This window comes from Giraffa tippelskirchi, chromosome 4, assembly GCF_054371585.1.
Source record: "Giraffa tippelskirchi isolate mGirTip1 chromosome 4, T2T-mGirTip1v1.2.pri, whole genome shotgun sequence".
NCBI classification, from domain to species: Eukaryota; Metazoa; Chordata; class Mammalia; order Artiodactyla; family Giraffidae; genus Giraffa; species Giraffa tippelskirchi.
Genome location: NC_137278.1, coordinates 75,715,507 through 75,741,361, shown reverse-complemented (window position 1 = coordinate 75,741,361; position 25,855 = coordinate 75,715,507). Strand labels below are relative to the sequence as shown.

Here is a 25,855-nt window from a genome sequence, read left to right as displayed (position 1 = left end):
ATTTCCTGGCAGAAAATCAGTTTAATCTGGTTTGGGATGAATGATCACTCTGGTTTGGTCAGCTGGCCAGAAGTCCAGGGTCATTTAGTATAAATAGGCAAGGCATACATTTTCAGAAAAGGGGGATAATGAGCTGGAAAGACACCCATGAAAATTTCTTTTGCAATTTCCTACAGATTTTAACTGCAGTAGTTGCATCACGCAAATTGCCTGCTTTCTATCTTTTCTGTTCTTTGAGAGTTGTTCCCACAACCTTGCTGAGAATGGATATCAAACCACTTGTCATTTGCTATCCAGTAACAGCTGATTGGGCCAGGGATTAAGATCTGATACATTACAGGCCACTCATAGTTTTTCTGTATGAAATTTGGAAATGGGATGTGAATGCTGGGTCAGTTACTCATGGATCCTGTACTTGTAAAACCATGGAAGATTGATGTTGGAGTAGCCACGCTAAGACACATTCAGGTAAAGGAAATTGACCTGCAGATACACAGTACAGTGAGACAGAAGCAGCTGGCTAGAAAAATGGAAGAAAGACCATGCTGGCTTTTAGAAAAAGACACTGACTTTTTTCTGACCTGATTCCCAGGTTCAGTCTTGGTGCAGTTTTAACCACTAATGTGCATTTGGGTTCCATGAAATTATCTTATCTGTTTTTTATAGATACCTAACTCCCTCAATCAACTTGAGGAGATTTATGTTGACTGTAACCAGATGAATCTGAATGAATTTGAAACCATCAGGGCTCAGTGAGTGTCCTTTTTATCCTACACAGGTGTGAGATTTTTTTTTTTTGCTTTAAACTCTGGCCACAGTTGTACAAAATCAATGACTATTTTTAGATTTTCCAACAAGATGTTACTTCATGCCTACTGTGTTTAGCATAAAAAACATTAACAAAAAAATTAGACACACGGTCCTAGCCTCAGGGGTTACAATCTAGTTGAGAAGAGAATACAAAACACACCTAAAACAATTAGAAACTAGCACACAACAGTTTATAATTAAGCATTAAATTGCAGGGCACAGAAACAGTACTACCATACAGGAGACAGAGCAAGATCCTTGTGGCTGGAACCAGTTGAGCTGAGAGAGGAGGGGGCAGGGCTCCACAGAGAGCAAAGCAGCAGGACTGGAGAAAAGTGTTCACGTGGCTAATTGGTAGGAAATTTGCTTAAAAATAGTTCTCGTATTTTTGATTACTAGCTTCTCGTTGTTGGAGAGTTCTCTTGTAATGTTGGGAAATTATAAAAGCACACTGCTTTAATTGAATTTGTTCTTCTGTATAATCTTATAGCATTTTCAACGCACAATCTGCTTTCACTCACTTCAGCTTAATATAAGGAGATTAAATTTCCTGGGGCCAGTCAGTTCTTTGTCCTATTCAATGAAGTATTTTGCAACAAACATTAACAATTGTGCCTAAAACCTCACTTTTTTTATTGTATGCTGTCCTGTGTGATGGTGATTAATAGCAAATAAATCATAGTACAGTTGTCTAAATATGAACAAACATGCATATTCATGTAGCAATTGAAATTCACAAAGCACTTTACCTTATAATATAATCACCCTACAGTGAGTATATAGAACTAATACAAAGAAGTTATAATAAAAGAAAATTGTTATAGTCATTATATATAATCTACTAAGACACACGAAAATATATCCTGGAGAATGAAACAAAAGTATATATACATTCTTTAATGACTTATTATTACAAAATTATTATTAGAGTTCCAGAATTGACCTATATAATTAATGAAAAATGATCTTTATTTGGTGCTAAACTCTCCATAGATTGCATGAACCCTGTGTTAATAAAACTACCAAAATAGTTGCCCTACTGGTTAGATGACTACTATGATATAGTTTGAAAATTATATTTACTTTGTTGTTGATGATCAATCATGTTCCAAGATAATACAATAAAACCTTGTTTTAAAAGATGATTCATTTTTTTTTCTCTCTATAACTATTTACAGTGTCAAATTTAACCTTGTAGTGATGAACACAAAAGAATTCGGAATAAAGAATTTTCACAATCCTTCTGTCCTTTCTATATCTTTGTTTAAAATGATTTTCTGAAAAGAATAATTTTCATTTAATCTTTAATGATTTATTTGATCTTTGTACTTCATAAATAATTAATTAGCATTTATTTTAATTATTTTTTAGAAAATTACAATTTTATGAATTACGTATCTCTTGAATTTTATTTGGAATAAATACTTATCAAAAACTTATTGATTCATTAGTAAGAGAACCAGCAAGATGGTAAAACTTGTCTAAAATACATCTCTTTAATTTTAAAAGTAGTTCTATTAGAACTGGGTCCATACATTTATGGGAGTAATTGGAAATTATATTTTGTTACTTTTTAAATGTCCTGTTTTAAAGAAATAATACCTAAATAAAAATAAAAACATATTTACATTAAAATGTTAATTTGTAATAGTAATGATTTTGCCTTAAATTGTTTTTAGAAGTACTTTTTAGAAACCATTTTACATAATAAACTCAAAATGAAGGTGCACAGATATTACCTCCAAAACATAACCCCAAAGCAAGCAAGGTAAAATGTAGTGTAAAACTCCAGTTTGGACTTTTTTTTGCAATTGACTTGACAACAAAATGTTCAAAGAAAAAATCATACTCAAGAAGTTTACCAATCTGGAAATACCCTATTCTTAGACAAAAAAATAGGGAACTTAGGTGAAAGAAACCAGCATTCAGTAAGCCACTATGCTATGCTAGGCATTCACATAATTATCTCCTAGTAATTCTTACTTTACAATGTAGATATGATCTCTCTTTACGCAGCAGAAAATGAACCTCATAGCAGCTAAATAACTTCCTCAAGGAGTCCTGGCTAGTGATTGCTTAGAACTCAGTTATTATCTTGTAAAGTCATTGTTTTCTCTTCTCTCTTCAGTGGCTATTTTATCTGAAACCATGTCAGCCAATGATCAGGTTAAATTTCAAAATCCCAGAAACTCAGAACAGCAACTTTTTTTGAAAAGGTGAAACTAAAAAATGTCTTTCTTATACAATTATTTTACATTATTAGAACTGTTTCTGCCTATCTCTTTTCAAAGTAAAAAAGAAAGAAGAAGAACTCTTTTGGATTAAAGCATGTGAAGAAATTGATGGGGTCCACATGGACAGAGGAGCCTCGCCAGCTACAGTCCATGGAGTCGCAAAGAGTCGGACACAACTTAGTGACTAAACCACCACCAGGGCACACTACCCTCAAAATATGGAAAACTTTTTCTTCCTCTACAAAATTTAACAACCAAATGTGATGTGTAAAACTTTAGTAGATCCCATTTAGGAAAAAAAAAAACAAAACAGATGTAAGACATATTCCTGGGATAGTTGGAGGAAAATTGAATAAGAGCTGGATTTTGAATGATATAATTAAATTGATTATTAGTTTTGCTGGGTATGAGAATGTTATTATAGTCATGTAGGAGAAACTTCCTTTTCTCAGGGATGCATACTGAAATATTTAAGAGTTAAGTGTTATGATACCTGCAACTTATTTTTAAATCATTCAGCAATAATATAAAATATTTATAGAGAGATCATTGCAAAGTGATGAAATAAATATGGTAAAATGAAAAAAATTGTTGAATCTAGGTGGAGAGTATACAGATATTCATTATAATTTTCTTTAAATTTCTCTCTAGGTATGAATATGTACATAATGAAAAGGTTGGAGTGATAAAAATCTAGCCTGTAAATTTCTGCTTAACCTCAGTTTTTTTTTCTTTCTGTTTTTCAAGGACACCACAAATTACATAAATTAAACAGGTGAACTTCAGTCAACTGTCCTACAAATTCAAATCAGTTTCATTCAAAAAGTGTTTCATTCATTTGTTGAATGTCTACCCAATTGAAAACATTCCATTTGTGAAATGCTGATTCAAAAGTGATGGAGAAGATAAGAATACAGAGTTTGAGATTAGGATTAGGACATGTTAGGAAATTAGGATAATAAAATAATCAAGAGCGCTGGAGAGTTTAAGAGTAATGGAGAATCTCAGAGGACTGCCCTAATGGGATCTTCAGCCTAATTCTTTAGAAATGTGGAAGATTTGAATACAAAGAATTAAAAGATTACAGTTGAATGAATCAAAATGAGCAAAAACATAGAAGTGAGGAAGAGTTTACATGTCTTATAAATCAAAGATATAAAATTGCTATTCTAAACTTCAGATCACTTGAAGATAACTGGTATTTCTTCACTGAGTTGACATAGTTCCAGGCTGAAGGTAAGAAACATGGCCAATTCAGCCATATTACAAGTATATGCATGATTTCCTTTAGGTTTTTTGAAATATTGAAAATAGCCATGTTAACCAAAATTTCAGCAATGGAGACCTAATTGAAATTAAAAGCTTACTTATTTGGGGTTTGTTAGGACTGCAGCCTAGGAGACACAGATTCAAAAAAAAGCACTTGACCTGTGTTCCACCAGCTACAAAGTGGGGGACGTTTATAAAGGTGAAAACAGCAATATGGTACATTAGTTACATGAGTTGTTTATCAAGAATTATAATTGGAGCTGACAAGAAGTAAAGGTGCTTGTTAAGTAAGGATTGGTTGGGGTCCAAAATGGCTGCAGTGTTATAAGGGGAGACTTTGAGACCCATGAGTTTGCAGTTGGCAAGTGCTATTTAGAATACAGCTGGTGGTGTCCTTGGGACTGTTATAGTTCAAAGAAAGGTCAGGTCCTCAGTGGTGCAGAGATGTGTCTGAGACCAAATCCTCAATGGCAGCCCAGTGCATTTTTGTGTGCCTGAACTGTGAGGTCTTAGGTTCCTCTGATTACTTTATGCATCATTGGAGGTGCTAGCTAGTAATTTAAGGGCTGGTAACTTTCATTGCCAGTAGCTGTTAGGCTCTTCAGGTGTAATGAAATGATTGTCTGGACTAAAATGGTAGGCGATAACTAGTGGCAGCTAGTAAAACAGACCCCATGTGAAAGCTCATCTGAGTTCCCTACTCCCCCGAACAAGGGGCTCCAACATATGAGGGAGATGAACAGTTAATCCCTCTGCACATTGTATAGTTTTAGGCAGGCCAAGAAGACATATTCAAAAGTATAGTCCCTGGTTCTTATAAGCATTATCTCAGCCAATTCTAATAACATTCATTTTCACATAAAACTAAGGCCTGCTTGAACCTATTGAGTTATGGAGGGTTATGAGTGTCTAATATTCATCAACCAAAATTAGTGATTTGTTAGAATTTAGTGAGGACTAATGCAGTGTTCTAGGAAGATAGGATGCATGCAAAGCTATCAGTTCAGTTCAGTTCAGTCTCTCAGTCGTGTCCAACTCTCTGTGACCCCAACATGTGACAACATGCAATAGTGTATGTTTGCCTCAATAGTGTTTTAGCATGGAATTTTAATTTTACAATATTAGACTTCAGGATATGTACACATTGTTCAAATAATAAATAAGTCAAACTAAAATTACAAAATTACTAAAATTACAAAAATAGGTGTATACCTAGTGTTCCCCAATTTTCCCATAGAGTGGCACTTCACTGTTAGCCCCAACTCTGTTTCCATTGGGAAATGAGAATGGGTATATAGGAAAGCAAATATGGGGTGTAGATTGTTCTAGAGTTTTCTCTACTGCCTAAAGCTGTCAATGGCAAAAACTGTTTGAGACCAACAGTTCTATTCCTATTCAGTTCAGTTCAATTCAGCTCAGTCGTGTCCGACTCTTTGCGACCCCATGAACCACAGCACGCCAGGCCTCCCTGGCCATCACCAACTCCCAGAGTCCACCCAAACCCATGTCCATTGAGTCGGTTATGCCATCCAACCATCTCATCCTCTGTCGTCCTCTTCTCCTCCTGCCCTCAATCTTTCCCAGCATCAGGGTCTTTTCCAATCAGTCAGCTCTTTGCATGAGGTGGCCAAAGTACTGGAGTTTCAGCTTCAACATCAGTCCTACCAATGACTACCCAGGACTGATCTCCTCTAGAATGGACTGGTTGGATCTCCTTGCAGTCCAAGGGACTCTCAAGAGTCTTCTCCAACACCACAGTTCAAAAGCATCAATTCTTCTGCACTCAGCTTTCTTCACCGCCCAACTCTCACATCCATACATGACCACTGGAAAAACCATAGCCTTGACTAGATGGACCTTTGTTGGCAAAGTAATGTCTCTGCTTTTTAATATGCTATCTAGGTTGGTCATAACTTTCCTTCCAAGGAGTAAGCGTCTTTTAATTTCATGGCTGCAATCACCATCTGCAGTGATTTTGGAGCCCAGAAAAATAAAGTCAGCCACTGTTTCCACTGTTTCCCCATCTATTTGCCACGAAGTGATGGGACTGGATGCCATGATCTTAGTTTTCTGAATGTTGAGCTTTAAGCCAACTTTTTCACTCTCCTCTTTCACTTTCATCAAGAGGCTCTTTAGCTCTTCTTCACTTTCTGCCATAAGGGTGGTGTCATCTGCATATCTGAGGTTATTGATATTTCTCCCAGCAAGCTTGATTCCAGCTTGTGCTTCATCCAGCCCAGCGTTTCTCATGATGTCCTCTGCATATAAGTTGAATAAGCAGGGTGACAATATACAGCCTTGACGTACTCCTTTTCCTATTTGGAACCAGTCTGTTGTTCCATGCCCACTTCTAACTGTTGCTTCCTGACCTGCATACAGGCTTCTCAAGAGGCAGGTCAGGTGGTCTGGTATTTCCATCTCTTTCAGAATTTTCCACAGTTTATTGTGATCTACACAGTCAAAGACTTTGGCATAGTCAATAAAGCAGAAATAGATGTTTTTCTGGAACTCTCTTGCTTTTTCGATGATCCCGTGGATGTTGGCAACTTGATCTCTGATTCCTTTGCCTTTTCTAAAACCAGCTCGAACATCTGGAAGTTCACGGTTCAGGTATTGCTGAAGCCTGGCTTGGAGAATTTTGAGCATTACTTTACTAGTGTGTGAGATGAGTGCAATTGTGCAGTAGTTTGAGCGTTCTTTGGCATTGCCTTTCTTTGGGATTGGAATGAAAACTGACCTTTTCCAGTCCTGTGGCACTGCTGAGTTTTCCAAATTTGCTGGCATATTCCTATTACCTGCTATTAAGTGCTGGAGCTTTCTCTTTTTTTGAACAAAACAGCAGTCTAAACCATACAGGGTAAATTTGACAAATACTGTGATCTTATAAGGGGCTTCCCTGATAGCTAGTTGGTAAAGAATGCCTGCAATGCAGGAGACCCCGGTTCGATTCCTGGGTCGGTAAGATCCCCTGGAGAAAGGATAGGCTACTCACTCCAGTATTCTTGGGCTTCTCTTGTGGCTCAGTTGGTAAAGAATCCTCCTGCAATGCAAGAGACCTGGATTTGATTCCTGGGTTGAGAGGATCCCCTGGAGAAGGGAAAGGCTACCCACTCCAGTATTCTGGCCTGGAGAACTCCATCGACTCTTCAGTCCATGGGTTGCAAAGAGTCAGACACGACTGAGTGACTTTCACTTATGATCTTTTAAAATATCTGTCTGTTTACATTTCTTCACTAGAGCATAAAATTGCTAATCTGAGAAGCAAGCTACTGTTGGCATTCAGATAAATAGAATTTTTCTAAAAAGACTGTTTCAATGGTCAACCATTAAAAAAAAATTAACCCAATGAAGTAATGTAAGAATTATTTGCTGTAATAGTAGCTAGAAGTGACGGTATAATCTACTTAGACACAAATGATGGTTCAATTTTTCTGAGTAACAACTGTTTCAAAGTATTAAATTGCAATTTTATTTCTGCACATATGTTACATGAATATATAAAATGTATACAAATATTAACTATTTACTATAAGCTTATAATGGATAAAATGGTCAAATGTGGTTTTTTTTTTTCTTTTTTAGGTGTATTTTAAGACACCTAAACTACAAAAAAATTCTTTGCCCTGGAAAAGGTTAGGCCACAGAAATTTGGCATGAGTGATTGCTCACTCTTCTGTGTAATCTGAGTTTACAGGTATTTATCTAGTTGTGAGCTTGGACCTTAAAAGATGTTGTTGATAGACTGATTGGTCTAAAGCTGGCAGAGGTGTGTTTGGCCCATGCAATTTTTTAAAACTTAATTTAATTAATTCTTAATATTGAAAAGCAGGAAAATTTACATAAAAATCCAGATGTGAGGTTTCTCTTGGAAAAAGAAGAAAGAGGAATGCTTCAGCCACTGAGCCTTTATTCAGTACTTAGCCAGAGTGGTGAATTGGCTGGCCCTTTAGCTGAGTATCTGTTATTCCCTGACACTAATACTGAGGACCAATTGCCATTTAATATCATCCTAGCGTTGCTCAGTTGTGACCAACTCTTTGCAACCCCATGGACTGTAGCCTGGCTGGCTCCTCTGTCCATGGGATTCTCCAGGCAACAATACTGGAGTGGGTAGCCATTCCCTTCTCCAGGGGATCTTCCCAACCCAGGGATCAAACCCAGGTGTCTCCTGCATTGCAGGCAGATTCTTTACCATCTGAGCCACCAGGGAAACCTAACTTAAATAACTTAACTTAGCTGAGTACCTGTTATCCCTAACATTGATACTGAGAACCAACAGCCATTTAATAGCATGCTAGTGCTGTATGTTTTTTTTATACTCACCTGCTTCACTCATTTACTTCCTAGCCTCTGTAGAGATTTGAGTGTAGGATATCTGAGTTAACTTACAGAGGCCTTGGGATATTTATGGAATTTCACCTACTGTATTATTCTGCAGGCTCAGTCCCATAAAAGTGGGAGGGGGTTCCAATTTCAGCATGCTGCCCATATATTTTTAAGAAAAATACAAATTAGTTGATTTCTATTCAGGTATGATTTCATTTGTTAGTTAATGATATCAAGTTCTTTTAAAAATGCACTGCCTTAACATTTCCAATTATGTTCTGTGGAATTCCAGAAAATGGTGACTGGAAAACAAATGCCTGTCTAGTCAATTAAGTTAGAGAAGCACTGAACAGTAGGGTCCCCTCTTGATTCATAATGCATGGAAATTTACAGAAAGTGAAAAGTGAAAGTGAAGTCGCTTAGTCGTGTCCGACTCTTTGTGACCCCATGGACACCAGGCTCCTCTGTCCATGGGATTTTCTAGGCAAGAGTACTGGAGTGGGTTGCCATTTCCTTCTCCAGGGAATCTTCCTGACTCAGGGATCGAACCCAGGTCTCCTGCATTGTAGACAGACGCTTTACCTCTGAGAAGTCCTGGAGCAACTTAAATAAATGGTTAATCAAATAAACGTATTTGGCAGAGGAAGTTTTCTCTGAAAAAGTATTTGTTAAAAAACCTTCACTTGGAAAATGTCTCATCCATCTATCCAATCCCCTGTTCACTTGTTCAACAAATAGATATTGAGTACCCACTAGACTAGAGTCTGTGAATAAGACAGAGATGGCCATGACCAGTACTTTTACTTTATATGAGCCCCTCATTTCTCATGAAGGCTATTTCAGGCATTAACCGCACTAATTTTTGTTTTGCCACTAACAGTAACTTTGTCAATGGAGAGAAAGTAAAAGTTGGAAAGAAATATTGACAAATCTGGCTAGATATGGGATATTAAAAAGAAGACTGAATGGGGAAATTGCAATGCCTTGACAGATGCAAAAAATTTGAGCAAACTTTGGGAGAAAGGAAACTTATTTGGGGCATATGTATCAATTAGGATGCTTTGGGCTATGAATAGTAGAAAATTCAACTAAAGAGACACATTTAATAAGGAAAATCATCTTCCTTACTGAGAAATTCAGGGGTAGAATAATTCCAAGCTTGCTTAATTCAGTAGCTTGACATCATCAATGATTAAGCTTCTTTCCATATTTTCTCTCTTTCATGCACAGTGGGCTGGTCTTTCTTCTTAAGCTTGCCTCGCCATGGTCATAAGACAGTTGCCTCCAAGCATCACATCCTTACAAAATAATAACCATAGCTAAAATTTAATTTGCACTTTTGATAGGCCAGATAGTGTTCTAAGCACTTTACATATATTAATTCCTTTGTTCCTTACAACAACCCCATGAGTTGGTTCTATCATCCTATTTCACAGATAAGAAAATTGAGATAAAGTTATGTAACTTGTTCAGAGTCACCTAGCTAGTGAGTGGCATCACTAAGATACAACTGTAGGAAGTCTGGCTCCAACAAATGAAGTGGGTACTTTTTCCTGTTCCCTTATAACAGCAAGGAAAATTCTTTAGCACCTCCTACTTCTTGCCTATTTCCTTTCAAGTGTTGCCAGCCTGATTTGCATCACATGCACATTCCTAAACCAATCACCCTAAGGGGAATGAAATTATCATGGATAGTTTAGAATAACCAAGATTAATCTCTGGGACTAGAAAGAAACATACACCAACTAAATGTGGTTTATTAAAGGAGATGGTTGGATGGCATCATTGACTCGATGGACATGGGTTTGGGTAAACTCCGGGAGTTGGTGATGGACAGGGAGGCCTGGCGTGCTGCGATCCATGGGGTCGCAAAGAGTCAGACACGACTGAGCGGCTGAACTGAACTGAACTGAACTGAAAGGATGGGGCTGGTATTCCACACTGTTGGGGCTCAGATTCACTGAGGCAGTAGTGGGAATCATGAGAGCATGAAACAAATTTCCAAGGAAGATGGTATAAAAACCAGAGGGCTAAAAACCAAAACTTAAAAAAGCTGAGGGGAAGGATGGTTGAAGCAATATAGTCCAAATGTTGAGAACTGTATAAGCTATGTGGTAGGTACATGGGGTTCATTATTGAATATGATTGTCTATTTTCATGTGTAACTGAAAATTGCCCTAATAAAAATTTGTTGAAAAACAAAACAAAAACCAACCATGGAGACTTTGGAAACTCTCTCTCACTATGAAGGAACTTCCTGTCGTTGCTTTCCCAACCCTTCTGCAGCCTTGTACTTTCCTTATCCCCTAAGGTTTGAACCCACTCTTATGCTTTGAGACAATTTCAGCTTCCAGGCTGGGAGAATATAAGAAGCCCTAGGACTTCCCAGGTAGTCCATGGTTAAGAATCTGCCTGCCAATGCAGAGGAAACGGGTTCGATCCCTGGTCCAGGAGGATTCCACATGCCATGGGGCAACTCAAGTCGTGAGCCACAATTACTGAGCCCATGCACTGCAACAACTGAGTGCCTAGAGCCCATGCTCCAGTACAAGAGAACAGCCCCCACTTGCCACAACTAGAGGGGCCTCCCAGGTGGCACTAGTGGTAAAGAACCCGCCTGCTAATGCAGGAGATGGAAGGGACTCCAGGTTCAATCCCTGGGTCAGGAAGAACCCCTACTGGAGAAAATGGCAAATCCACTCCAGTATTCTTGTCTGGAGAATCCCCATGGACAGAGGAGCCTGGTAGGCTACAGTCCATAGGGTCGTAAAGAGTCGGACACGACTGAAGCGACTTAGCAGCAGCAGCAGCAGCATGCAGCAATGAAGACTCAGGGCGGCCAAAAATAAATAAATAAAACTAAAAACTACAAAATAAAAAAAGAAGCCCTAATTTGGTCTTTCACTGGTTCAGTTTCTAGTCATTTCTGCCACTGATCTCTGGCTAGTCTCTGATTCTCTGACTTCCTCTCCTATCACCATTTCTACTTGTCTCAGAACCTTAATTTCTCAACCCTGATCTTCAATCTTTCTATGGCCTTGTCCTGATAAGATACCTGCCTCTAGACAAGTCATCTAACTGCTGGGGCCTGTTGTTTTCTGAAACATAAGGCTTTTATTAAAGGACAGTAATTGTGGGCCTTATTATGAAACCTTTTAAACTAATAGCATTCAAGTCTGGCATGTCCCTTTCACCATGAATATTTCATCTGAGAGTTTTCTTACAACTACATTCCCACATGCTTATTGATAATATAACCAACCTGTGACTTGACTCCCGTTCTCATCTCCTTGATATTTGCTTGATCCTGAAATTCTGCTTAGATTCTCAAGATCAGTATTCATACCCAGCTTTTTTTTTTTTTTTAATGCAATTCCTGATATGTTTTTAGGGCTTCCTTTGTGGCTCAGCTGGTAAAGAATCCATCTGCAAGGCAGGAGACCTGGGTTTGATCCCTGGGCTGGGAAGATCCCCTGGAGAAGGGACCGGCTACCCACTCCAGTATTCTGGCCTGGAGAATTCCTTGGGTTGCAAAGAGTCAGACACGACTGAGCAACTTTCACTTTCACATGTTTTTATTTATTTATGACTGCATTGGGTCTTAGTTGCAGCTCATGGGCTTCTCTCTACCTGTGGCGGTCGGGCTTCGTTGCCCTGAGGCATGTGAGATTTTAGTTCTCCAACAAGGGATCCAACCAGATCAAACCCACATCCCCTGCATAGGAAGGTGAATTCTTAACCACTGGACTGCAAGGGAAGTCCCTATGCACAGCTTTAATAGCAGGAAATAAAGAGCCTTCAGAGAAAGTAAACTGGAAAGGAGTCCTTGCAGATGTGGAAGAAAAATAAGGGCAAAGTAGCACAATGTTTCCATTTAGGTTTTTGAAACATGAGCACACTACCATATCACACAAGTAAATGACAGTGCTAGCAAGAAGCGAAAGATGAAGTTGGCAGAAATGTATAGTTTATTGTAAAAAGAAAACAAAACATAACAAAGCAAATGAATAATGTAAATGAATTTGGGCATAAATGCTCAACTGCTTACATAAATGGCTGATATTAGCGTTTTCCACAGCCAAGCATGTTTAAACATTTTGTAGTTTTGCAGAATTTATATCACTGGGCTCCAAGTAGAAAGTGTTTCTGATACCACCCACTGTGTTGTAACCATAATCTCAATCATCTCCTGTGCATGACACTCACTTTAAAACACAAAAGCGCATCTGGCCGTGAGGCAGCCAGCTTTGGCCTCCAGGGCTGTGGGGATTGCATGCAGGATGGTGATAGCTTGATCAACTTCCTCTCTTAAGAGGAAGTGGGGTGGGGTGGGGGTGGAGTCAGGGAGAGGGGAGCTGGGCCAACCTCTGCAGAATGGTACCAAGGAAAGGGAAAACATCCAGTGAACTATTTGAGATCCCCCAAATTTCATTCATTAAGTAATTATTGAGCATCTACGGTGTACAATGTACAACCAAAGAAATAACATCCTTGCTGAACTGGAGATTACTATCTCTGCAGGGGTTATTATTTCCCCCACATTATTATTATTATTTTTTTTGACAAAGCGCTCCTTTGGTGAATCCTGTGGGATCCCTTCCCAGGATAATGTTCTAAAATATGTAAAATAAAGTTCATAAGATTTCAAAGAAAACAATTATATTGAAATAGTCGTCAAAGTATTAAAGAAACTAAATTTGTAATACAGTAATATGTATGCTGTTTATGAATACTTTAACAAGATCTAGTGGTGAGTCTAATAATTCCTGTAATTTTAAAATAACATTGATTGTATATGTTGAGAGCTTTGTAACAACTCTAACATGATATTAAAATATCAGCAATCTCTGATGACTACAGAGTATTATTGCTGCTCCTTGGTTTGTTGTCTACATTCATAAGAAAGAAATGCTAAATTTCAGTTAGAGGTTAATAAAAATAACTAATTTTTCCCCCTCCATGTTCATAAACTTGTGAATTCAATCTCCTTGGACTTTGTGGACCTCAGGTTAAGAATTTCTCATGGCGGGTGTGTGTGTGTGTGTGTGTGTGTGTGTGTGTGTGTGTGTGTGTGTGTGTGTGTGTGTGTGTGTGTGTGTGTGTGTGTGTGTGTGTGTGTGTGTGTGTGTGTGTGTGTGTGCGTGCGTGTGCGTGTGCGCGCGCACGTGCTCAAACACGTCCTTCAGACAGAGAAGCATGTTGGAACAATAAATTACCTAAATAATTAAAATATGAGATAGAATAGGATAAGTAGTCTAGGATTGCAGGAGCAAAGCACTACAGGGAATCAATAGGGAGAGGAAATCTGAAAAGGCCTAAAAATAGGTGAAGGGGAAGAAAAGAGATGGGAGATAAGGGAGGAAGGCATTTTACCTTCTGGGTCATCTTTTTCTTCTTCCCATCCTCCTCCTTAGCTCATTATACTGACTAAAGCTGGCTGGCTTTTGGAGCTAGCCCTAGGTGGAATATGATTTAGAGTAGCTCTCAGTTTGGTCTCACTATCTCTTGGCCCTCATAAATTATTGAGTACCCAAAGAGCTTTGTCTCTGTGGGTTATATCTATGAACATTTCTTGTACAGAAATTAAAATTGAGAAATTTAAAAATATTTATCAATTTGTATGTTCACATAAATAGCACTTTTGGTGACACATCACTTTTATTTTCACTGTTATTATTCCTATAACAAAAATATTAGTGAGGAAGGAGACATTGTCTTATATTTTTGCAAATCTTTTTCAACTCTTGCTTAATAAAAGTGGGTTGGGGTCTGCCTTTGCTTTTGCATTCACTGTGTTGCAATAGCACCTGTTATATAGCCCCTGGAAAGCTCCACTTTATTCTGGTGAAAGAACAGGAGTAAAACAGGCAGATACTATCTTAGTATCATTGTGAAAATGGTTTTGACCTTGTCGACCCTCAGGGGCCTGAGACCTCACTTTGAGATCTTTGAGTTAAGGATTTCTTCTGACATTTTTCTTGTTTTACGATTTGAATTTTCAACTATGGAAAAAGACAAGTTCTATAACTAGAAATAAATGATATGCATGTGCTTGTTGTCTTTAAATACATGTGTTGGATATCTCTTGTTGTCCCTCCAGATGTCCAGCTGTCCCTCCATTTCTCCATCTTGTACTGGGACCTACATGGATAATGTCAACAGGCTCTAGTTGGGCTTGGCCCATGGGTAGCACCTGTGTGAGAGCAAAGAGTGGGAGGAGAATGAGGTTGGGCTCACTTGTCCTTCACCACAGGTCAGACCCTCTGCATACAACACTTTTCAGGTTCAGATTTCTGCAAGCCCTTCCCACTCTTATCCCTTCAGGCACAGAGGTGCTGCCATGTTTCCCTATTACTAGCCTGAGGGGATTAGATTTTATGATTTATCTCTACCCTGCCTGCACCTTTGAAAGCATTCCCTTTATTACACTCTCCTCAAAATTCCTAATTTGGGTGCACCATCTGTTTCTTGCCAGACTCTGACTAATGCAAGCTATGAGAGTTACATGACCTTAAGGATAAACTTCAGTTAAAGTATTACCCATGGCATCCAACCCACCTGATTTTTAATGGAAATTAGAAAGCTCTGAAGCCCTGGTGTCTCAGGGCCTAAGGTCTTTAATGGCTTGGGAAAGAGAGGGCTGGGAGCCTTGACAACCTACTGATGTCTGCAGAGATTTCTTGGTTTTGTCTCTGCTTGATTTTACTTTCATCTGTGCATAGATAAAACAGAAACATAGCTGCAAAACTATTTATAAATGCTCTGGGCAGCAGTGTGCCCATGCCAGGCAATAGATCATGATTAGCCTGAATCAGTGGTTCTCAAAAATGTGGTCCCAAGACTGGCAGCAGTGGCATCTCGGGGGCTCTTGTTAGAAAGGCAAATTCTGAGGCCCTACCTGAGACCTACTGTATCAGAAACTCTAGGGGTCGGGCCTAAGAATCTTTATTTTAACAAGTCCTCCAGGGGATTTAGATACTTGTAAAGTTTAAGAACCTCTACTCTAATCAACTCTGACCTCACAGTTCTCTAATTTCCTGGCCTCCCTTGCACTTGAGGGTGGTCATGTAACTCCCTCACACCCTACTGCCTTCAACTTGGGCATCTTACTATGAAGACACGGGAACCATCTTGCAATCTTGGGGCAATAAGATCATTGTAGAAAAACTGACCCTGACATCACTGCTGCTGCTGCTAAGTCGCTTCAGTCGTGTCCGACTCTGTGCAACCCCATAGACGGCAGCCCACCAGGCTCCGCCGTCCCTGGGATTCTCCAGGCAAGGACACTGGTCACCTCCAAAGTTCTTGTGTGAAAAAAATGCCACCCCACACACTCCAGTTATTTAAGCCTCTGTTTAAGTTTTCTGCTAGTTGTAGTCAAACATTTCTAACCAACACAATACAGTTTTTAGAAAAGACTTTTTCCCTCATGATAATATGAATTGTAAACAATATTTTAATATTAAAATTAGTGCTAAGTATGGGGTAGAGGGCAAAAGTCTCTGGATTTTTAAGATAATTTTTAGCACATATAGCCCAATTCTTGTTAAATTCCCAGATACCTTGGGATAAAAGAGCCTCAGTACTAAGAAGTCCTTCTCTGAAATTGTTTGAGAAATACTTTCAACAGAAACAATATTGTGGATTCATGAATGTCAGAGTTGAACATTTCTAAGAAAGTGGCAGTGGTCAATAAAAGGGAAAACTTGTTTTCCTACTCTTACTCACCACACTTCTGACACCAAATGTGTGGGTTGTTTTCGTCATGTTATACAATTCTGACACTAACTACCTGGAGTTAGCACAGATCCCCCAGATTTCAAGGTTTTGTCCCACAGCTTTCAAGGTTTAGTCCTGTAAGACCAATCCTGACTTCAGGGGCTAGTCATCAGTTCCAGGTTGTGACCTGTACTTCTAACCAATTAGGTATAAATCAGGAGTTCCCACAACCCCCTCCTTGGGTTTGATACTTTTCTAGAAGAGCTCACAGAACTCAGCGCACAGGGAAGCACTATCACCTGCTTTTGATAAAGGATAAAACTCAGAAACAGCCAGGGGCTTCCCTGGCGGTCCAGTGGTTCAGATTCTGTGCTTCCCATGTAGGGTGTATGAGTTCTATTCCTGGTGAGGGAACTAAGATAGCACATGCTTCTTGGCGAGGCCAAAAAAAAAAAAAAAAAACAGCAACAAAATTCAGGAAGCCAAATGGAAGAGATTCATAGGGCAAGCTACGTGAGAAGGGTGTGAACTTACATGACCTCTCGGGGCTCACCACCCTCCTAGCACCTGATGTGTTCACCAACCCAGGAGCTTGCCAAAACTTGTCATTCAGGGTCTTTATAGGGGCTTCATTATGTAGGCAGGATTGATTAATTCATTAGCCACTGGTGATTAAGCCCATTTCCAGCTCCTCTCTCCTCACCAGAGGTCAAGTTGAAAGTTCTAACCTTCTCGTTACATGGTTGATTCCTCCAGCAACCAGCCTCCATTCTCCAGGAACTACCTCATTAGCTTAAATTCAGGTAGGGTTCAAAGGGGCTTATTATGAATTACAAAAAATTCTCCTGTCACCCCTATTAAGAAACTACAAAGGTTTTAGAAGCGCTGTGCCAGAAACTAGGGATGAAGACCGAATATATAATTCTTATTATAACCACAATATCAGTTAATAAATTCCATAAGCAGCAATACGCATCATCTACCACAGCACGTGATTCACAGTGAATGTTTAGTAAATATTTGTAGAGTGGAGCTGGTGAATTTTTTCTTAAGTGAAGAAAACAGGTTTATTAGTGGAACATTTATTCTCAGTGGTTAAGAAGGGAGTGGATCAGATGAGACTACTTGAAGTTTGACACTGAAGCTCGTTGTCAGAGACTACAGTATCTGCATATAAGAGGCACATAAATATGCTGAACGAATAAATGAAATTTCTTCTAAATTTCTCCTAAAAAATTCTTTATAGACTTTCTCTATAAAGATTCTGATTCAACTGTGACAAGCATTACATTAGGTGCTATTATGTACCATATTCCGTTTAATCTTTAAAAGTCACATGAAGTAGGCAGCACTGGGTTACCAAGGCTGGGCTTAGTGCACCAGCAAAACTGGGGCATCCAATTTGTTTGGAGAAAATTGATACCTGATGTCTTATTTAAAAAGAGCTTGAGAGTACTACAGTCAACATTGGAAAAATCAGGACCTTTTCTACATTACGTTTACCATTATTTCTATTTAAAATTATGTATTGGGGAGTGCTTTGTATTACTAAGAGTGCCCAAAGCTCTTCATCTGACTCGGGAAGAAGATGTTATGATTCCTATTTTACAGAAGAATAAACCGAGGCTTGTTTACTAGCTGAAGAGCTCAGTTACTAGCTGAAGCCACATAGCTAGTTTTTAACAGAGCCCACTGTGATGATACTCAATGACACATCATATGTTACTGATGATACACACCAATTTTGTGAATCTTCTTGGACCTTCCCTATTGGTTTAGTGTTTTAATTAAAGTATATAACAAAGTTAACTTAAAATCTTTTTGATCCTTGTATTCTCAGCACCTAGAAGAGTATTCAGTACATCCTTATTTTTAAAGTACATCCTTATTCCTGACTGAAAGAAGGAATGATGGACAATCATCAGCCCACCTAAATGATTGTGCTTTGTATTAATTTTGAGGCCAACCAAGGGAAAGTGAGAAGGAAATCAAGCAAACCAAGAAAATTCTCTGACGCTCTTGCTTGGATTCTCAAGACAAGGGTCCTGAGATGTTTCCATTTGTAGGATCTTTAGCATGATTCCTATTTTGGAAGCTGGGATTCAAGATTCCCTTACCCCTATATAAGGCATGTCAGGCAAAGGAGTATGATTTAAAGAAATAGATTCTATAAGTCATTTAAGAAATATTTCCTGAGAACTGTATGATCCTATAGTGATAACGAGGGGGACAAGAGAAAGGCAAAATCTAAATGGGCTACTTCTTTGTTTCTTATTATTTTTCTTCCCAACATGCAAAAGTAGGGAAACTGAGTTTTAACTTACAGTGTTTCCATTACCTATGCTACCCCAGTCACTGGAGTGCCTAAAAATTACCTGGGAGAATTGTTTAAAAATTCACTTGTCTTATTCCCAGGGTCCCTGCTATTAGAGATGTGAGTGGACCCAAGAATTTGCTCCCCAGGTGATTCTGATGCTGGTGGTCTAGCCATCATGCTATAAGAAACATTATCCTTACACAAACTTGAGTCGATTAAGAAATCTGAATGGCAATCAAGCCTCTATTTCTGCTATCCTCAGGATGGCCAGGACAATCACCCTATTCTTAAATCTGCCTTTCTCCCCAAAACACTGACAGCACCTAAGTTGAGTAACATTGTTTTGGGTCTTAGCTTAACTGTCTGCCCAAACCAATTTACACCAAAGTATGAACAAAGGTTAAATTCTCTTTCAGGGCATTTTCATTGGGAAAAAAAAAAAAGTAACTTAAGGTATTAGAATATCTTCATTACATTTTAATTGTCTTTTTGTTGGGGGTGGGGAAGGAGCAGAGAATCCCATGGACAGAGGACCCTGGTGGGCTACCGTTCACAGGGTCATAAAGAGTCAGACATGACTGAAGTGACTTAGCACGCACGAATGCACCTTTTAGTCTAATTCAGTTGCTGGAAGAATTATGTCCACTTCTCTCATCCTCTTATTGAATCATTCATTCTAGATTAATCCTGCATTAAGCCTTCCTCTGTAAATTTACAGGAAAGATCATTTTGGTCATCACCATCTCTATCATGTTTCAGTTACAGCAACCATCATCTTATACTTTATTTTTGTACTTCAGCTCTACGTACAGGGCCTGACAAATAGCAGGCGTTCAATAACCGTAGAGGGAACGAATGTCAAAGACTAGGCCAACAGTTTCTAAAATCAATGTTGACTAAGAAACAAAACACGGAAATGCTAAGGGCTGAATGCCAGGCTGTGCCGGCCTAGAAGGAATAAAAATAACCCCTAACAGCACAGAGGGAGAAGGCAATGGCACCCCACTCCAGTACTCTTGCCTGGAAAATCACATGGACGGCGGAGCCTGGTGGGCTGCCGTCTATGGGGTCGCACAGAGTCGGACACGACTGAAGCGACTTAGCAGCAGCAACAGCACAGAATCCTTCCGAAGGAATCACCTGTCTCATCTTCTTACATCGCTTCTTGGCCTCTCCAGACACCCCAATTTCCCGCTCTCTAACTCCTTCTCTTCCCTTATGAGGACAGGTCATGCAGGTATTTCAATGCAGCTGCTCTGATTGGTCGGCGATGATTTCATTGTTAGGGAACATCCGGGCCTTTCTCCTCCCCGCACCACCTCCCCCAAAGCCCTGCCTTCTGAGTTTCCCTCTCCCGCGTGCGCCCCACCCGCTGGCTAAAGCAAAACAACCGCCTCTCCTTGGATCGCTTTCTTGTCCTCTCCTGCGCCATCCTTCTCGTCTCTACGTCTAAGAGAGGCGTTTATATCTTCCAATGAGGGCCTAGTAGGATTTTGTTTGCCAATCAGCAGCGAACCCCCTGCAATTCCGGGTGGGACTAGGCCTCCACACCTATAATTGGACAGCCCATTGGCTCCTTTATGGCGTTTGTTTTACGCAAGGCTTAGAGGTCAAAAATAAAGGGGCACGGTCCTCACAGAATGAAAAGCCTCCGCACAGACTCTCTGGGTTTGACCGTTTAGGAGGACTAGCCAATCACTTTTCGAATACTTCCCCGCCTTTTGCGCGTTTATTTAAAAAAAGCCGGTGTGACGGACTTGGAAATTGGTTCCGTGACAGACATGTAAAGAAAGCCAATGATTGAAAGTTCGGGCCACCATTTGGACCAATAAGAAAAGTGAATCGCTCGGGTCTGCGCTCTGAGAGGCAGAGCGCAGGTGGGCGTTACTTGATTGACGACGGTCTCTACTTATGGCTGTTAGGGTGGGTTGGTCCCTGACGTCTGGGAGGCATAGCAGAGGCGGGGCTGAATGAAGTAAAGGGTAATGAAGGGTTGGGTTTCACTCAGTGGGCGGTGTTTGATGGATAGCCGACCTTGCCAATTGAAGATGGTCACTTGTGTCCAATGGGAAATGAAGAACCCAGGGGCGGGGCCTTGTGGGCGGGGAAAACTAAGGACGGAGGTACTGGGGCTGCCGGACTGGGAGGGCGGTGATTGACGGGCCGGCCAGCCAACCGGCTTCAGTGAGAGGCCGCGCGGCGTCCCAATGGGTGGGAGTGGGGGCGGGGCTCTCCGAGGGGCGGGGAAGGACAGGGTGCGGGGAGGGGGTTGCAGAAGGAGCGGAGCGGCTGCTGCTCAATGGCGGAAAAGCCGCCGGTGCTCTGACCGCCTCGTCCCCCTAGCAGTTGCGGGGGAGTTTCCTGCCGGCGCGGCTGGAGTCTCTGTTTCTCAGGGTTTGGTGGCTGGAAGATGCTCCAGAGAGACGAGGCTGCGGCGGAGGAGGTGGCGGCGGCCGAATCGGCAGCGGCGCTAGGGTGGAGAGAAGGCGGCAGCGGCGGCGGCGGCGGCGTGCGGGGCCCGAGGGTGTAAACAGCCCCGGAGGCGGCGGAGGCGGTGGCCGAGACCCCGAGCGGGAAGCGGCGGCTGAGGCAGGGTCGCGCCTCCGTTGGAAGCCTGGGCTGAGTGCAGCAGTGGGGGGCTCTGCGGCGGTCGCGAGCGGACGCCCTAGACCTCGCCTCCCTCCCTCGCCCCAGGTAAGGCCGCTGGGCGACCCGCCGAAGGGGAAACGGCTCGCGGGCACCGCGGAGGCCCCGGACCGTTTTCGGGGTGCCGCCAAGCCTGGGCTGGGATCTCTGCTCGCCTAATCCTCGCCTCTTTTCCTGGGCCGCGGAGCCCGGGTGAGCGGTACGCCGGGCCTGGCTCCTGGCTAGGCCCCTTCCCCAAGCCGCCGCCTCCGCGCTCGGCCGAGGCTGGGAGAGGCTCGGGGCCGGGAATTTTAGTTTGCTTCAGCGTCTGAAAGTAAACGGCTTGTTCCTGTTCTCTGCGAGCATCTCTATCATCTGAAAGCACTGGGGCTACTCCAGGCCTTAACTCGTTCCTTCCTGGTGCATGCCTATATGAAAACACTACCTTTTCCCATTTGTTTCCTCATTAGCTTCTGCCCTCTACGCTCCACTTCACTTCCTTGTTAAATCTTCTTTCTCGCTCTTCTGTCTCTGCGTCTCACCACCTCCTTTTTCCTTAGTGACTTTAAATCGTTTCTCTTTCTCTTCTCAGCCGACTCCGGGCTTCCTTCCCTGCCTTGCCCAGCAGTCTTTTTCGGATGTCTGTCTTTTTACCAGTGAAGCTACTATCGTCAGTATTCCAAATCTGAATAGACTCACCAGTTTTAAGCGGCAGATCAGTTTTTTAATTAACTGAGCCTAACATCCTTTTTTAAAAATTGTGTTATTAAATGCAGAGTGTGGAAATAGCCCTGAAGTTATTTTAAAAATGAAGAGCTCAGTGAGTGTTGGAAGTAGTTATTTCATTTTTCAAGTTGCATGACCTCCAATGTCAGACTGACTAGCTCTAGAACATTTGCCCATTTTAAGCGTTTAATAGCGACTCACATTCATCAGTATTCAAGTTGGCTTAAAAACAACTTGGAAACTTTAGAAAGAAGACATAACAACAACTAGGAAACTGTTTTGATGAAGGCACTGCTAACTACCTTTTAAAATAGGCTCCACATGTTTAATGTATCAAAATAAAGTTGGCGGGAGTCTTGTAAAAAGGATTATTTAGGAATTTGAGTAGTCTCAGTGTTATGTAGCTATTTTAGGAAAAACATTCTTTTTCGGTTAACAATCGTTTACAACTCCTGTGATGTGAGAATTACCGAGGTTTACTGCGGGATTAACACAGGAACTCATTTTATTTGCGCTACTGATGCAGAAGTGGTAAATTGTTCAGGGTAGATAGTGCAAGCCAATATGTTCCAGTGGATGGAAAAGTATGCCACCAACACTGATAGACATAGTAGATATAAATAATAGACATTATTTCATTTACTTTTTCTGTTGTGCAATAGCAAAGTTACTATTGTTGGCCTACTTTTAAATAGTGCATTTCTAAATAAATAGTGAGGCAGGTTATTCTAATTATTATTATAGTAGTCTTTTCCAAGTGTACAGCCGTTTAAAAAATATAGGTAAAATTACACTATTGAATAGTGGTAATTTATTAAAGGAATAATTTTGTAGGCTACTTGAATGGACAATGGGTTGTTTCAATAGCACTTTTATTTAGTATTTGAACAGATTTTGTTAGTCAACAGATTTTCAGGGATAATCCTGATTTTTACTGTGCTTTCTCTCAGTGGCTTCTTTGTCTATTTTTTTTTAATGGTCGTTTGTGTTTTCTCATCATTTATTCTTGCTCTCATAAAGTCTTACCAGTTTCTGCAGTGTTTCTTTATGTTGCATTGTCAATATGGAATAGTATTTCTATTGGATCTTTAATCATTGTTAAGATTTCCCCAGTTTCTTGGACATTATCCTTTAGATTTGTTCATGTTGTGATTCTTCTCTTAGATGTGAGCAACAGAGCTTTCAACACCTGTTTTCTTATACTGGCTGTCTGATTTTCTGTAAAGACTTGAGGGATAAGTGGAAGCCTTTTCAGTTTGTCCCCTAGGTCAGTAAATACTATTTTATGTTAGTAATTCACATGTAATTATCAAATCCCTTAAGAATACATCATTTGAAGAAGTGGGATAGTGTCTAAAATAAGAACACCTCGTTCACAATTTGACAAGGTCAGAAAAAGTGGCTCTCATCGACAGTTTATTTTCTTACACAATTTTTTCATGGAGTCCTTTGAATTAAAATGTTGTGTGGATAGACTCTTGGCATTCGTGGAACAGTAGAATTTGCCATTGGATTGTTTAGCAGTCACAGTGTTTCATTAAAAATTGGCTGAACCTATAATGGAAGAATTGCAAACATGTCCTTGTAGGTGGATTGGTAAACATTCATTACACATGATACTGGGAGTGAATGTTCCCCCTTCACACAGACACACACACACACACTCATTGGTGTTAGTTACACATTTTGTCTACATTATATGAATATTTGTATACTATATGTAGTTATTTAGAAATATTTTTTGACATCTAACATAGAAAGTAATAAAATAGTATGATCCTAACTCTATAGTAGTCCTTCATAAGATATTAATAGCGTGAATAAAATTAATTTATTAAAATAAAGCTCATAGTATTTTACTTTTTTGTGAAATATGACTTTCACAGTTCACTAATTTTAAGCAGAAATTAGTTGACAAAAAAACTGACAGTTTCAGAGTTCTGAGAGTACAAGTTTTTCAAATTCCAACATTTTCAAGTAATACTTGGTTTAAAATTACAATGAGCAGTAAGAGGATTTGGGGGAATATGGATTGTCAATGATTTTTTCATACTGTAGCTGATTCTTTTAATTTTTCCTTAGTGAGCTGATTTCAGAATTTGGATTGAAACTAAATACTGAATTTATTTTAGCAACTTTAAAGTTTAATTTTAGAATGTATCTTATATATTCTATTGGAATTGTGAATTAGGAGGATTGATTAATTGGTGATTTGAGATAAGATTCCTGGAAACTGAGAAAACCCCAGAAGTGTAATCTAGATTACTGCCCATCTTGCTATCCTGTACTCAAACTTAACAGTCAAGATAACATATTGTAGATTGGGAAGTATTGATTTTTATAGTTTCTGCTTTGATTGTCATAAAATTTATAGAATGACAGAGCTTGTCATCAGCTTCTAGCCGCTGACCTCACAAGTATAGGAGAAGCAAAAGATACATGGAGTTCAATATCCATTTTATTTTATTCTTGTTTTAGGTGGTGATACTTAACATTGATTTAAAATAAAATAACTTTCAGTGTTTTAAACTAATTTAAGTATGCTAATGTCTCTGATTAGCCATTTTGGAATCTTTTTTCAAATGAAATATTTGTAAGGTGATTTAACCTCCTTGTGTATATTTGACTTGAGTTACACTTTTCAGTGTTCTCTCTGGTTTGTCCCCAAACCACCACCGTTTAGAATGATTTGATCAAGTAGTCGAATCAGTGTTATAAAATTAAGTCTTCACTGAATTCTTGCTAAAATTACAAAACTTTCAAAAGTGTAGTCTGTCTACTGTAGTTTCATTTATCAGACTTTATGATGATTTTAAGATTTAGTTTTTAATATCATCTAGCAACCTAGGAAACAAATACATATGGTAGCTTATACCTTTTTTCCCCCAAGTTTTCAGTGTTTTATTTCTACCCTTAATGGTAATAACAGACATAAACATTTTGCTCTGAGTTATGGTTGTTATGATATGGAATTTCTCAAGTTTTTTTCTTTTTCTACAGCTAGCTTCTGACCACTTCTTCTATACCGTAACGTATGTGTACTTCATAATAACTTATCTAACTTTGGAACCCAGTAGTTTAACAGTCAAGTGTAGCATTTTAACGTCTTATAATTAAACATTTAATTGGTTTGTAACATTTAAAGCATAGTTTGTCAATTTAAAGCTTTTATGACTTAGTAAGTGTAGTGGTAAACTTATGTGAAAATGGATTCAGAGTTTTCTTTTGGAGTTTGTTGAAATATCAAGATTATGTTTCTTGGCTTTAAATTGATTTCTTGAAAATTAAAGATCTTAACGTTTAGAGACATACTAGTTGGAAAATTTGCTTTGCATCCTTTTGAACAAAAAGAAGATCGATTAAAACATGGTCTGATGTTTAGAGGAGAGAGAAACATTGGAAGACTTCTATTTAATATTGAGGAACTTGTCTCACTTTTAGAGATGGGACCAATTACTCGTAGTCATTTAGGAAGGATCAGACCTGTGTCTGGCTCTGTTTTTAATCTCTGTAGAATGACCTCCACTTCAAAATTGGTAGTAAATGAAAAGTGCATTTGTATGAAAAACATGAAAAACTTTTTCATGGAAAACTTGTCAAATGTGGTTATGTCATTAGGTATAATTGAATTTGTTATATAAGAAAAAAAGCCGGGTGTGTAGATTTTGTTTGATAAATAGTACATCCCTGAGAAGTAGGTTTGATAAATTTGTGAAGTTCTAAAGGAGATCAGTCCTGGGTGTTCATTGGAAGGACTGATGTTGAAGCTGAAACTCCAATCCTTTGGCCACCTCATGTGAAGAGTTGACTCATTGGAAAAGACCCTAAT

General features: G+C 39.6%; 1 protein-coding gene and 1 long non-coding RNA gene across 16 annotated transcripts in view; one reads left to right on the top strand and one right to left on the bottom strand.

Moving 5' to 3' along the window:
• Positions 1-10,953, bottom strand: part of LOC145546071 (uncharacterized) — a 48,100-nt gene extending 37,147 nt beyond the window's left edge. Inside the window, exon 1 of the long non-coding RNA XR_014082461.1 lies at positions 9,768-10,953. This is a non-coding gene — a long non-coding RNA (uncharacterized LOC145546071). The remainder of the gene's footprint in view (positions 1-9,767) is intronic.
• A 9,993-nt stretch (positions 10,954-20,946) lies between these two features.
• The window catches only part of PPM1B (protein phosphatase, Mg2+/Mn2+ dependent 1B), a 93,758-nt gene continuing 88,849 nt past the window's right edge, over positions 20,947-25,855 (top strand). For 9 of the 15 annotated variants that reach the window (XM_081591923.1, XM_081591930.1, XM_081591927.1 and 6 more), the window contains exon 1: positions 20,947-21,369. The gene's annotated coding sequence lies outside the window, so the exon portion shown is untranslated. Of the gene's footprint in view, positions 21,514-23,190; positions 23,294-25,855 lie in introns of all 15 variants that reach the window. The other 6 variants (XM_081591935.1, XM_081591941.1, XM_081591920.1 and 3 more) reach the window with 3 other exon arrangements.